Below are 14442 nucleotides of genomic sequence, written 5' to 3'. Positions count from 1 at the left end.
GCATTAAACATGCAATATAAGGTTAAGTATATTCTTCACCTTTCACTTTGATCATTTCTCCAAAGTCCCAAAATTCACTCCCACAAGATAGTGACTAAAAGATAAATAAACATATTCATGCAAGATGATTAATAATCATAAATTAGAGTCAATTTGGGTTTCAAAAGATATCCCAAGATCTTCTCACGAAAACAAAATCCTGACCACTAGTTTAAAGAGTTTAGTTCTCAACCTAATTAGTGAATGATCACTATTTCACCACCGATTTGAAGTCGAATCGAAACTAAACTTTGGAAAAATCTAATTGGTAGCAAAGGGATTCTACGGGTACCTTCAATTTGATCAAATTCGATCTAGATAAAAAAGCCCCAAATTGGCTCTCTTCAATCGCTCGCAAGCGTCTCAGAGAGTCAAAAAGCAAAATCTTTTGCAAGGATTTGCACCAACAATTCTCATACTAAAAATAAACCTCAACACAAGAATTTAAGAGCATCCAATAAACCTAACATGCTTCCACTATCGCAATCCCACAATTAGAGAGAAGAGAAACCCCCACAAACTATGTTTAAAGAGAAGGGCTTAAGAATTCTCACATCTTTCAACGTTCCCACAGTGATCCGAGTCGCAGAGCACCTTTGATTGGATGGGATCTACTCTTCTCCTTGGTTTCTCCTATTCCCTAAGCCTTAGCCCCACTCTAGCATTAGAAAATGCATTTTGGGATGAGTTACAACCTAAAATAAGGTTTAAAAAACCAAAATCTCGATTCTATCCTATAGCTAGAAAAGGGATGGGGGTTGGGTCACCCAACCTGCCACTCAATCGGTCCATGTTTGGACCCCCATCTAGAATCTGATTTCGATGATTTTTGGCTTGTAAGAAAGGTCTTTTGATTATCTACGTTTGGATACCTTAACATCGTCAATCAGACTCTCTATCGTCGATCTACAGACGTGCCAAAATCGCCCTTTTTATTCCTTCATGACTAACATTCTCTCTCCTTTTAAATTCTAGGAGAGGTGTCAAGTTATCACTAGGGCCATCCAAGATCATTGGGTCCACTTCCAAACCTTTGGGCTCGACTTGAATGGCCCACAATTGTTGTCAACTCAAGGCTCGGGTTCTCAATCTTGAAAACCACAGGTTAAAGGGTTAGAAATCCGGGGGATTTCATAGTGATGACACTGGTAAAAGGTCCTGAAAAATTAGGTAAGACCCTTTTATAACATAGAATAAGACCCAATGAAAAGCTAGGGCATTTAGGGCCTCAATTCACTCTTGGAACAAAAGTACCAGGGTTGGGTTGCCTGCTAACCAATTTCGGGGAATAAGAGTATTTTGGGAAAAAGACTTTTTTGAAGCCCTATTTAATGATTTTTCGTTCAAAAATGTGTCATTATGTTCTAAAGCTGTTAGAGAACGTCAAAGCTCCAAAACCCTCTCTAATGTGAAGGAATGTGTGGAAAGTGTCCGTCAAGGTTTTCGATTGTCGTTTCGCTTTCTAAAAGGTTAGTATTCATCTTATTTGTTCTAGTTCTCTTCTTTTGATTAAATCCTCCTACTGCTAAGACCTAGAAGAATGTTTTTACTCGTTGTAATGACCTAATTCTTCTATCCTCTTTGCTTTAGATGAATCTCCATTCACTCTAGCTCATCCATGAATCTCGTGGTAAGATTTTTGGAGAAGACCTAATATAGGATTCATTAGGTTTTCATTCTTTTTGTTTTGTTTGATCTCTAAACTATGTTAGATCATGTTCTAGTATCATTTCAGGATTTTCTAAATAATTTGGAGTAGTTTAGAACCCAAACGAGAAGTTTCCTATCGAACTGAGCCAAATATGTCTATACATAAAGCTCTGGTTGCCCCGGGTGACCCACCCAAGCTTTGGCAAATTCATGGTTGGGTTGATTGCTCTGGTTGCCCTAGGCAACCCACTTAAGCAACTCACCCACAGCCAAGTTGGTTGGTTGTTTCTTTTTTCAATACCATATCTCTAGGGTTGTTTCTAACTTTGAACCAACATGTTAATAGGACTTTTTAGAAAGCATGATCATACTCTTTGACCTAATTTACAAGGTTGCAAATCAATAGTAAGGTGAGAACGTTCACTTGCTCATAATCATCGTTACATTCTTGGTTGCTATGAAACTTGATCATATGATTGCATATCGTTGTTTTAGGGTTTGGGAATGATTATTATGACTCTAAAATTTCAAAATATAGATGATTAATGATATTATTGATATATGATCAACATGTGACTATTTGGACTTTGAATGACTTGTGATTTAAGAATGTGATTGAATCCATCTTGTATTCCAAATGTAGGTTGTAACTGTGAATTGGAGAATACCATTCGGGTGTTTCTGTCTTAGGACATCAGTGGAGGTGGTATGTGACACAATTCTATGATGCCCCTTGGCACTTTTTTATGATTATTGGATGCCATAACTAGGAAGTCTAGTGAGTTTGGTTAGAAACCCCGTCATCACCTTATCGGTGGGATATTAATGTTAAGTGACTTGTGGCAATGATATTGGGTTGGTGGGCGCCCAAGAATATGAGAAGCATGAGAGGACACAATATTGCTGTGGGGGCCATTCATTAGTAGGGTTGCGTATAATAGGCTTGGGCTTGTGGGAGCCCAAGAATGCGAGAAGCATGAGGGGACACGAGAGCTTTTCTCCCATTATATGTGGATGACCAATAAGGTTAAAGCAAGGCATAGTCTGAGAAAGAGACGTTGACTCTAGATAGGAAATGATACTAAACCAAGAAGGCAAGAAGCATAATGGGAGGTATCTGGACCTAGCATGATGTGACTAAGTAGATGATAAGAGTACCTAAACCTGTGTTTTGAGCTGTAATTATCCATTATTATTTAGCTTTGCTGCAGCACAACATATTATCAATGAATTCAGCATGTTAGTTTATGATTAATTTCATTTATTGAATGATCATCCATGAAGGAATGCTGTGATTTTAGTTAACTGGAAAGTTAATTAAGTCTAGGTAATTGTTGAATGGCGTGAGATTTCTACCAAAAAAAAAAAGAATGGCGTGAGTTAGTTTAATCCTTATTTGGGTTTAGCCATTTAGTGGGTAGAGTAGGAATGCTCACCTGCCTCACGTAACCATGATTGGAATTTGGCATAACTTGCATTCTTAGTTTACTTCTCCATAGGAATATGAGGATTATGAATTAGAATGTTAATGCATATGTGGATTGGAAGATACCCATATGTAATTTTGTTCCAGGTTCTTTGATATATGTTGTGCTGCAGTGTTGCTGTAGTTTTTGACAGTATAAATTCAAGGGAGGGGAAATTGATTCCCAACACTCATTTTGTAATATCCAGCCATATTCTAACCCTGACCCTAACCCGGATCCACTGTTGTATTCAGGTCCAAAGACCCGAAGCGGTGGTAGAAGAGACCTATGGACCATTCTGATTGATGATCATGATTCGGAGACTGAGCCTATGGACATTGATGATGATACCCCTTGCTTAAATGCATTATCAGTGTTTAAGGAAAGTCTGCGCATCGGAGAAGATTAATCTCTTTGACGTACCTATTGACCTCCTGTGCACAATCCGAAGGTATTCCCTGAAACTAGACTTCTTGATTGAATTGTGGAAGGAAACCTCACTCAAATTAACCTTGTATAGCCTTTCAAATCCCTACTTGAAGTTGCTGAACTAAATTTGTTTTTCTGCTGAGAAACATTTTGGTCGATCCTTTTGGTCGATACCATCGACCAAAACCATCGACCAAAGTTTCCCAGTCTGCCAAGTTAAAGATTCCATGGAATATTCCTATTCTATTTATTATGACCTCGAGCCTTGAGCCTTGTGCAATCATTTTTCTCACCTGAAATCGTGGGGAGAGCTTCCCAAGGCACCTCCTTGGCTAATGTGAAGGGCACCTCATAAAAAACTCATTGTTTACTATTGATTCTTGTCTACTTCTTCCACACTAAGGTATGAATCACCATTCCACTCTCTACCCTACCATTTTCTACTCTTTTCTTTTCCTTTCTTGCTGGTGAGACATTGGAAATGGTGCTGCAACCTTGCAACCACCACTCCAAGTGTCTACACATGATTAACCTATGAGTTTCTTAGCCATTCATTGATGCTATGCCTCCACCTCATGCCTAGCTTATGTATTCCTCTATTCTTCTATTAACATCATGTCATTTTGTACCAAACTGAGTTGTAGGGCATGCTATGTTCATGTTTATCACTTCTATATGATTCCAATCGAATTTCTATTAGTTCCTCTAACTATTACATGTCATTCCTCATCAATGCAATCAATTCCAACTCATGCCATGATGTTTATCACTTGAACTTGTTAACTCAAATTGGGGCTTTTTGTTTGGACCATTGGATTGGGTAATTTTCTTGACTTATAGTGTCCTACTACTGTTGTTAAGTGTTTCCCCAAGTTTCAGATTGATCCGAACACCGGAAAACCAAGTTAGGATGAAAACACCCAAAATCCATCATTCTGTCCCGAAGGAAATTTTGGTCGATCCTTTTGGTCGATACCATCGACCAAAACCATCGACCAAAGTTGTTGGCTGACAGCAACCTTGGCCAGTTTTGATCCAATTGATATCCAATCTTTCTAATTTCTTCTCTAACTTATTATTGATGTTTGTTTAGGGCCTTAACAATTATTTTGGACTATTTCTTGGTACTCTCAATTCATCATCAATTCAACCCAAGGTAAGGATGGTTATCTCCATAAACATATAGACCACCAACTATGATTTATGTTCTTGTTTATGAATGGAACCTTTTGATTACTTTTAAATCTTTATAAGACTGTTATATATGTGTTAGAACAGTAGTATTGACATCTTTATACTCTTGTCATGTTACATTACTATTCTTGTTTAGTTATGTCTATGAGGATTCATTTCAATATCATGTTTTAACTTTTATGATAAGATGTATTGGATGCATGAAAGATGATGAACTTGAATATGTGATTGCTTACGTATTGACTTGGGATTGGGGAGTGTTCTATTGACACTTCTGTCCTTAGGCATCGGAGGGAATAGTATGGGATGTTCTCCGATGGTGCCTATCGACACTCTCCCGGGTTATTGGATGACATACATAGGACTATCTAGTTGGTTGGCTAGGTTTATCCTTGTCGTGTCAGACCCGAATCGGAAGGGCATTGAGATCGAACAACCTGTGGTAGTGTATGGTTGGATGGGCGCTCTAGGCCGGTAACCAATCCGGTAGGGGACATAAACCATGCTACGGATACCTGAAAGGGGCCATTTATTGGTAGAGTTGCATATGGATAGACTTGGGCTCACGGGCGCTCAAGACCGGTAACCAATCCGTGAGAGGACGTGAGAGCTTCCCGTTTACTATATGTGGATGACCAATAGGGTTGATGAGTCTGAAATCCGGGATTTCACTGACTCTAGTGTAAAGGATACCGGAAAGGATCGCCGGGGCGAGGAATGGACGTATCTGAATCTGACTTGACTGACTGAGTAGATGACTTGCATTGGGCTAGGCTTTACTGTGACATGTGCCAGTACTTGACCAAATGGTGATGTGAGAGAGCGGTGACTGATCCCCCTTACCACGGTTTTTTTGATGACTTACCGATCTTCCCCAGGCATTCCCAAGATATGGAAATGGGAGAGTGACTGACGACCCAAAGAAGTACGGTGCTATGACTTAGAGCATGTCTACCCTAGAGACTAGCATTCATGGAGTTAGACTCATATTTGCATCATATGTTCCATATCGCATTGCATTATACTATGCTCTGAATGTGTATGATTTCTAAATATGGAATAACTGCCTTGCTGAGTTCTTCGAACTCATTCCTTTTTGTGCAAATGTTTTTAGATTATATTCCAGGTACCGAGGACTACGATGGCACCTCCTTTGAGGCGGACTATGATTCCACATAAAACCCTCCAGGTAGTGGAGTCGGTCAGGATCCGTATATTGGAGCCGAGGAGGATTACTATCCGCACCAGGGTTAGCCCCACAGTTGTGCGGGAGTGGCAGCGTTGGGTTTACTTCATCCGTATTGTTGAGGAGACTACTATTAGTATAGAAGAAACCCTAGCATAGTGCCCCATTCCCCTGGTGTATTTTTGGAGTACTTGGACCTGTAATTAATTAACTTTTCAGAATTATCTTTAATACTTGGACATGTATTTAACTACTTTTACTTTCCGCTGCTATGAGAGAGTGGCTACCACACCTTCTCTCCCTGATATGATTTTGACCACATTCTGATATTATCTAGCTTCTGCACTATGATATATATTTAATCCTATCTTATACATATTGTTTAGTATTAATTGTTTTTACCATTGATTATTACTGTTCATGATTATGTTACCGTGTATGTGGGAGGCATGGACCTCAGATCATTGATCCTTGGACTGTGGATCACATCACGGGTATTCCAAATGGGGTACCGGCTGGGTGGATGTGACACATTCCATCTCTTATAGTTCTTTCTATTGCATATTTCCCATTTAGTATCTCTAGTTTATTTCACCTGTCTTTTTTATTTAGTTTGTTAATCACAAAGTCACTTTATCATTCTTGTTTAAATTAATCTTCCTTTTACATTAATATTTGAAGATAAATTCTCTGTGGGATTGATACGCTACTTACTATATATTACTTGATTGTGACAGGTGCACTTGCGTAGCATCTTTAGATACAACAACAAGTTTTTGGCGTCGTTGCTGGGGAATTTTGTCATTGATAATTGGTGTATAAGTAATTTCTTGTTTTATTTATAGAAATTTATTTACTTTGATGTTAGTTTTCTTTTATTCATAGGTGCTTTTACCCTTGTATGAATCCGTTGCCTGATCAAGAGTTGATACCCTTTAATTTTGAAATCGAAAGGACATTTCGAGCTAGAAGAAAGGAGCAGCAAGGTAAGTGATGTTCCAAATGCTTCAAACTGTGGGACAATTTAATGGGATGCCAACAGAAGATCCTCACCTCCATCTTAGACTTTTTATGGAGGTAAGTGATTCTTTTAAGATACTTGGAGCAACTAAAGAAGCCTTGAGATTGAAGTTATTCCCTTACTCATTGCGGCCCAAGACCTCCCTAGGGAAGTTGAGCCACCGCTTTAGTAACGTCATTGGCCTTGGGAATTAGTTATTACCTCCAAAGGCAGCATGGTGATTTAGCCACATGGAATGATTTAGTTGAGAAGTTCTTGATGAAGTACTTCCCTCCAACAAAGAATGCCAAGCTCAGGAATGATATCACTAGTTTTCAACAATTAGATAGTAAATCTTTGCATGAAGCATGGGAAAGATTTAAGGAGCTCTTGCGTAAATGTCTTCACCATGGAATTCCTCATTGGATTCAAATAGAGAATTTCTACAATGGTTTAAATGGTCAAACTTGGTCCATAGTGGATGCATCAGCAAATGGGGCTATATTGGCAAAGTCATATAATAAAACTTATGAGATTTTGGAGAGAATGGCCAACAACAACTACCAATGGTCAGCTAAGAGAGTTGTTGTAAATAAGAGAGTAGCAGGAATTTATGAGTTGGATGCAATGATAGCCTTAATTGCACAAGTGTCATCCTTAACTAGTGTGTTAAAATCATCCTCCATGACAATCCTAGAACCATCTCGTGGATCATCCTCGAAGCGGTAGGTCAGGTTACTAATATAGAAGTACCTGACGAGATTTGGATAGACCGGATAGGCGGATATGTTGTAGTATGCAAGTGTAGCCAGTCCATAGCCTCCAGTCTCTCTTGTATGTGAAACATCTCTAGGTCATCCACGACAACCAACCGTCCATGCTCTATCGGTATGTCATGGAAGTAGTACACATATAGAAACTCGGCCATAGGAGTGGTGAAATGCTCCTCGTCTGTAACCTCTGATCGTGGAATGTGCCCTCGACCCCTATCAACTCGTCCCCCTCCTCTAGGCATAGTGAATCTGTTGAAACAAAGAAGAAATTGCAATTGGATTAGTATTGGTGTATGTTTGATAGATGAAGGACATTTTCGTAAATTTTCGAAAAATTCGATTTTGGTGAAATTACGATTCGAACATACTAGCATGTGCATAAGACTTGGATAAACGTGCTGAGGTGGTTTTTTTGGTGAAAATCATTAAATTTGGATGTGTGGAAGTGAAAATTTAGCATGAAGGAAAGAGAAAAATCCTTTTTGGGCTTGCGTTTGTGAATTTTTGAAAATTGGAATTTGATCGAACGGAGAGTGGGAACACCTTCCCCATAGTGAATTAGCCATGTAGAAATTTATTTCATATTAAAATTCAATTTGGGTTGAAAATGGGACAAGTTTTTGCAAAGTTGGGTTTTTGTGAGATGAATAGTGATTTTGGAACCAAAGTGTGTACAATCTTGTGTTTTAAGCTTGGATTTGTTTGGGAACTAATGGGAGCATATTTCTAAACATCCATAAGCATGATTCAAACCATTAGCAACAAGCATTATTCAGTTTTGAAGAGAATCATATCAATGGTAAATGAGTTTTGCAAGAAAAGAGAAGAAGGAAGAGAGCTTACTTGTGTTGTTGAATCAAAGAAGGTTTGCAAGTGTTGTTGGAGCCTTGAATCAAGCTTGGAAACTCTTAAGAACCCTAGAAAATCATTTTCCTCAGAGTCAAACTCGAAATGGTAGTGTGAGAAATGAAAATGAAATGAGGAGGTGGGCCCTTTAATCTGATTTTCGCGCAGATATTTCTTTGGTCGATCCTCTTTGGTCGATGCCATCGACCAAAGAGCATTGACCAAGAAAGTGAAAATTTGCTGCTTTGGCCAATTTTGAGAAAAATTGATTTTTATTGTCGGTAGTATGTTTGTGATGTTGGAAGTGTGATTTTGAATTTGGACATTTTCCTATGGATTTTTTTAACTTTCGTTTGGTTGTTAGAATGGCCAGAAGAAGGAACTGCGGTGCTTCCTCAAGTCAGAATGGAAAGAGAGTTGTTCCTAAAGCTGGAGTGTCCTCTGGAAATGTTGAAGTCCAGAACCCTCCGAAAGGTCAAGCTACCGGCAACCTATCCGGTGCTCCTCCAATGGTCAACTACCAAGAAATCATTAATCTCATGGGAGAAATGTTGCAATAACAGAGTGTGCAATTCAACCAAATTTTGACTGGGTTAATGGCCATGCACAGTGAGACCTGTGCTGCTACCCAGGCAAACCCCAACCTTGTTACTGTGCCAAATGTTGGAAAAGTGAAGTTAGGTCACTAGAAGTCCCAACCTAGTAGAAGTTCTAGCCACGCTAAAAGGATCGACAAAAAGTTCACTAGGCCTGCACCCTATCCCACTTCGACTTATTAGCCCCGAACTGTGGGACAAAGTGTTGAGGATGCAAACCTCAATCAAATTGCTGCAGACTCGAGGCCAGTGCATCAAGGATCTATAGAGCCGGTACAACCTGTAGGACAGAGGGAACTCACTTGTTTTTACTGCCGTCAAAAAGGACACTTCGCCCACCGCTGCCCTCACAAACTAAGTCGTCAAGCTGCTTTAGCTGCAAAACCAGTTCAAGCCCCTCCTACCAATGAAGTGATTAACATTGTTGAAAGTGAGTCGGAACCAAATCAAGATCTCATAACCAGTATGTTACTCTTAACTCCAATCCTTGTTATTGACCTATTCTCTGATTTTTGCATTTGCATAAATACTATATGCACTGTTTTGATTTATAGTTGTTTGTGCATTGTATGAATACCACATGCATTGTCCTGATTTATTCTTCACTTATGCATTACATACATATCATATGCATTGCTTGATTTAATCCTTACTAATACATTGCATAAAGGCCATATGCATTATTTTGATTTATTCTTGCTATATGAATTTGCCTAGTCCATATGAAATACCTATGAGTAGTGTTTGAGTTCCTTTTAACTGTTTAAGAAGTCAGCCAAAAGTCCAGACTTCTTTACCTATTAGACCTATTCCTCATTGTACCTTCCTTCCCCTTGGCAAATATTTGGTGGAACAATCACACCCCTGAAGAAGTTTCCTCATCTTATTGGAAGTCCAGGCATGCTTTTAATTTCGAGGACGAAATTATTATAAGGGGGGAAGAATGTAAAATCCCATCTAACCCTAACCTTGCTGCTGTGCCAAATGCATACCTACCTTATACATTGTTGGATTTATTCTCTGTCGCATGAGTTGCCTAGTTTCATTTGGTAGAAGTGTACCCCAAAGCGGGTCTATCCTCTCCACGATTTCTTCTTGTGCCTTCTATTTTCCCTTTGATGGGAGGGTGATCTTAAGTCACTCCCACGACTGGATCCTTTTATCCCGCTGTCCTAGAGTGGATCTCCATACACTCTATAACCCTGTGTTTTCCACACGAGGATTTCGAAGAGAAATCAAATGTGACCTTCATGATTTGATATTCCTTCTAATTGTTTCAAGACTTCAAGCTTTGCATCTCCTGTTCTTCAATCAAAGGTTAGTAATCTCTCATGTGTTGTATTGATTTACTCTTACTATGTTATATTCTTTGTGATTGAGACTATGAAGAAGATGTTGCATCCTTGCAACCATCTCTTCTACAATCTCCTGTCATTCTTAAGGTTTTATAATCTTCATATTGATCTTCGCCATGATCCTTGTGAAATCTTCATGAAGCCATGATCATACTTCCGACTTGATTTCAAAGCATGTTAGATTTATTCCTTGTTTCTTACAAAAGACTTATTGTTAATTGTTTTCCGAAGATTTTGGAAGAAGAAAGGTCAAGATAAAAGCAATGTCCTCCATCTCTTTATAAGCCTAGTACTCTCCCAATATCGAGGATGAAATTACTTTAAGGGGGGAAGAATGTAAAATCCAGCCCAAACCTAACCAAGACACCCTAATTGCTTTGAGAAAAAGAAAGAATTGTTTGATGTTAGACCTTAATATTAGACCTTAATTTCAGTGTTATTATCTTTGAAAGCCTTAGGAGGTTATGTCCGACCTTTCCCTTAGAGTAGATCCAATGTCCTGAAGTGAAGGAATGTGGGCCCTCTTTATGGAAGACATGGTGTTTGACCGACATTGACGATGATACCCCTTACTTGGGTACATTGTCAGTGTTTAGTGAAAACCTGCGCACCGAAGAGGGGTGAACTATTTGAAGTACCTAATGAACTCCCGTGCTCAATCCGAAGGTATTTCCCGAAACTAGACTTCTTGATGGACTTGTAGGAGAAAACCCCGCTCAATTTGACCCTGTATAGCCCTCCGAATCCATGTTCGAAGTTGCTGAACTATTTCTGGATTTTCTGCTGAAACTTGTTTTGGTCGATGCCATCAACCAAAGTGCATCGACCAAAGTTGCCCAGATTTGAGAAAAAATGCTGTTGGAATATTCTCTCACCTATTTAAGCTAACCTCATGTTTTGAGCCATATTACACTCATTAAGACCACTGAGAACGAGAGTGGAGACTTCCCAAGGCACTCTCTTGGTATTTGTGAAGGATCCTTGCCCCCAATCATTGCAATCATTGTCTCTCTTCTCCAACTATCATCTTCTAAGGTATGATTCTTTCTCTCGCTCTCTATCCTACCCACTTCTCTTCTTCTTTTATTGATGAGACCATGGCCAAGATGCTGCAACCTTGCAAACACCTTGCCATAATGTCTCTTCCCATTTATACTTGTTTTTCCTTCATTCTTGCTATGCCTCACTTGCATCTTGATCCTTGCATATACATTACCATGATTCTTTGTTTAACAACTTGCTTCTTATACTAGACTGAGATGTGGAGTATGATTAGTCTAATCTTTGGCTTGTAAATGATTGTAATCATGTTCCTAACCTATTTCCCAACTAATTCTCTAGCTTCCCTTTCAATTACATCAATTTCTCATGAATGCTAGGATTCTTGTCTTTAGAACATAGGACCTCAATTTGGGGGTTTTTCATTTGGACCATTGGATTGTGATAATACTTGCTAGTGTTTTTACATTGTTATTAATCATCCCTCCAAGTTTCGGATTGATCCGAGCCCCGGAAGACCAACTTTGGACCAAAATCCCCAAAACCCATTATTCTGTCCCGAAGACATTTTGGTCGATCCTCTTTGGTCGATGCCATCGACTAAGGACCATCGACCAAACATGCTACTGACAGCAACGTTGCTCCGTTTTGACCCGTTCGACCTCCAATCTTCCCGATTTCTTCTCTAATCTCTTATTTATGTTTGTTTAGGGTCTTAACACTACTTTTGGATCATTCCTTTGTAACTCTTGATTCGTCATCAACTCAACCTAAGGTAAGGATGGTTATCTCCATAAACACATAGGCTATGTACTTATGTTTTGGTGCTTTTACTTAGTGAACATAGTCTCCTAATTGCTTTTGAATATCATAGGACTGCTATACATGTTTTAGAACAGTAGTATTGTGATTTCATATACTCTTGTCATAATGATTTATTATTCTTGTTACTTGTATTCATGATGGATCATTTTGATGTTATGATTTAACTTTTATCATGATGATGCATTAAATGTATGAGATATGATGGACTTGAGTATGCGATTGCTTAGGTATAACTTGGGATTGGGAAGTGTCCTATTGACGCTTTTGTCCTTGGGCATCGAAGGGAATAGTATGGGATGTTCTCCGAATAAGATGCCTATTGACACTTTCTCGGGTTATTGGATGACATACATAGGATTGTCTAGTTGTTTGGCTAGGATGTCCCTGTCGTATTAGACCCGAATCGGAAGGGCATTGAGACCGAACGACTCGTGGTAGCAGTGAGGATTTGTGGGCACTCAAGACCGGTAACCAACCCGTGAGAGGTCATATATCTCATTGCGGGAGCCATTTATTGGTAGGGTTGCAAATGGATAGACTTGGGCTCACGGGCTCTCAAGACCGGTAACCAACCCGTGAGAGGACGTGAGAGCTTCCCGTTTACTATTTGTGGATGACCAATAGGGTTGATGAGTCCGTAATTCGGGATTACACTGACTCTAGTGTGAAGGATATCGGAAAGGATCGCCCAGGGCGAGGAATGGATGTATCTGGATTTGAGTTGATATGACTGAGTAGATGACCTGCATTGGGCTAGGCTTTACCGTGACATGCGCCAATACTTATACCAAATGGCGATTTGAGAGAGTGGTGACTGAATCCCCTACCATGGTTTGAGAGGACTTTACCCAATTACTACGGCATTCCCAAGATACGAAATGGGTTGAGGGAGAGTGACTGTTAAAAGAAGTATGGTGCTATGACTTAAAGCATGTCTACCTTAGAGACTAGCATTCATAGAGTTAGAATCATACTTGCATCATGTGTTTTATATCATATTGCATCATGTTATGGTTTGTATCATATGGCTTATGTTTTATGGGATAACTGCCTTGATGAGTTCTTTTGAACTCACTCCTTTTTGCAACATCCCTATTAGACTCTATTGCAGGTACTACTACTATCGACTTTGACCGTCAACACTCTGAAAGCCAAGTTGATGACTCGTATCCCACTGGTCATGGTGTACAAGTTGATAAAGACTAGTAGTCCGAGATTGGGACTTATCTGGAGCAGTTCAGTTTTATACTTATGTATTTAGGGATGGGATATCGCCTCATCTCCTTTTTAACCTTTTGATTTGAATTGTCGGGACTGTAGTTTAGTTTTTTCCCTTGTTATTTTGGGAACCGGTTGTAACCCTTAATTTTAGGCGATCTACCTTCCGCTATTATTATAGGATAGGTTTCCTCCCTCCTTTTTACACTTGACTATTTACCCTATTTGAATCATTTTCGTACTCTGATGTTATTGGTGAATCCTTCTGAGATCCTTTATTGACTTTTATTATTAAATTATTTGAATACAAAGAATTGTTCTTGCTTTTGATTATATTATTGTGCTAAGTGACTATGATCGTTCCTAAACTTGATCGGCGGGACCGTAATTCACTCCCCCGGATGATCCAGATATGGTACCCCCTTGGTGGATTTAGGGCGCGATGTGACAACAACACCTATAATCCTGGTTGGAGGCAGCATCCTAACTTTTCTTGGAATGCTCAATGACAAAATGTCAGTTCATCTTCCATGCAAATCCGACCTCATTAGTTTCAAGTGCTCAACAGCAAGTGAAGACTTAGCCTATAAAACCTTCTTCATCGATAGAGCTTCTATTAAAGGAGAATATGGCAAAGAATGATGCAATTATTCAAAGTCAAACATCTTCATTGAGAAATCTGGAGAATCAAGTAGGACAGCTGGCTAGTGCTTTAAGTTATCGACCTCAAGGATCATTGCCAAGTGACACATAAAATCCTAGGCGTGAAGGCAAAGAATATTGCAAAGTTATTTCATTAAGGAGTGGAAAACCTCTAGGGCAACCTCATTCAAAGTCTAGCTAACAAAAGGAACCTATTTCTATCC

The 14442-nt window shown here is 39.3% G+C and overlaps 1 non-coding gene across 1 annotated transcript; it reads right to left on the bottom strand.

The window, feature by feature from the left end:
• Nucleotides 1-7273: 7273 nt before the first annotated feature.
• LOC149004711 (small nucleolar RNA R71) lies at nucleotides 7274-7380 on the bottom strand. Its single transcript, XR_016170074.1, has one exon. It is a non-coding gene; the product is annotated as a small nucleolar RNA R71 (small nucleolar RNA).
• Nucleotides 7381-14442: the final 7062 nt, after the last annotated feature.

The sequence above is a fragment of the Hakea prostrata genome, chromosome 9 (genome assembly GCF_041222555.1).
Source record: "Hakea prostrata isolate BN-2017 chromosome 9, UWA_Hpros_2, whole genome shotgun sequence".
NCBI classification, from domain to species: domain Eukaryota; kingdom Viridiplantae; phylum Streptophyta; class Magnoliopsida; order Proteales; family Proteaceae; genus Hakea; species Hakea prostrata.
The sequence above is the reverse complement of the archived record's forward strand: the minus strand, read 5'-3'. Positions and strand labels throughout refer to the sequence as shown.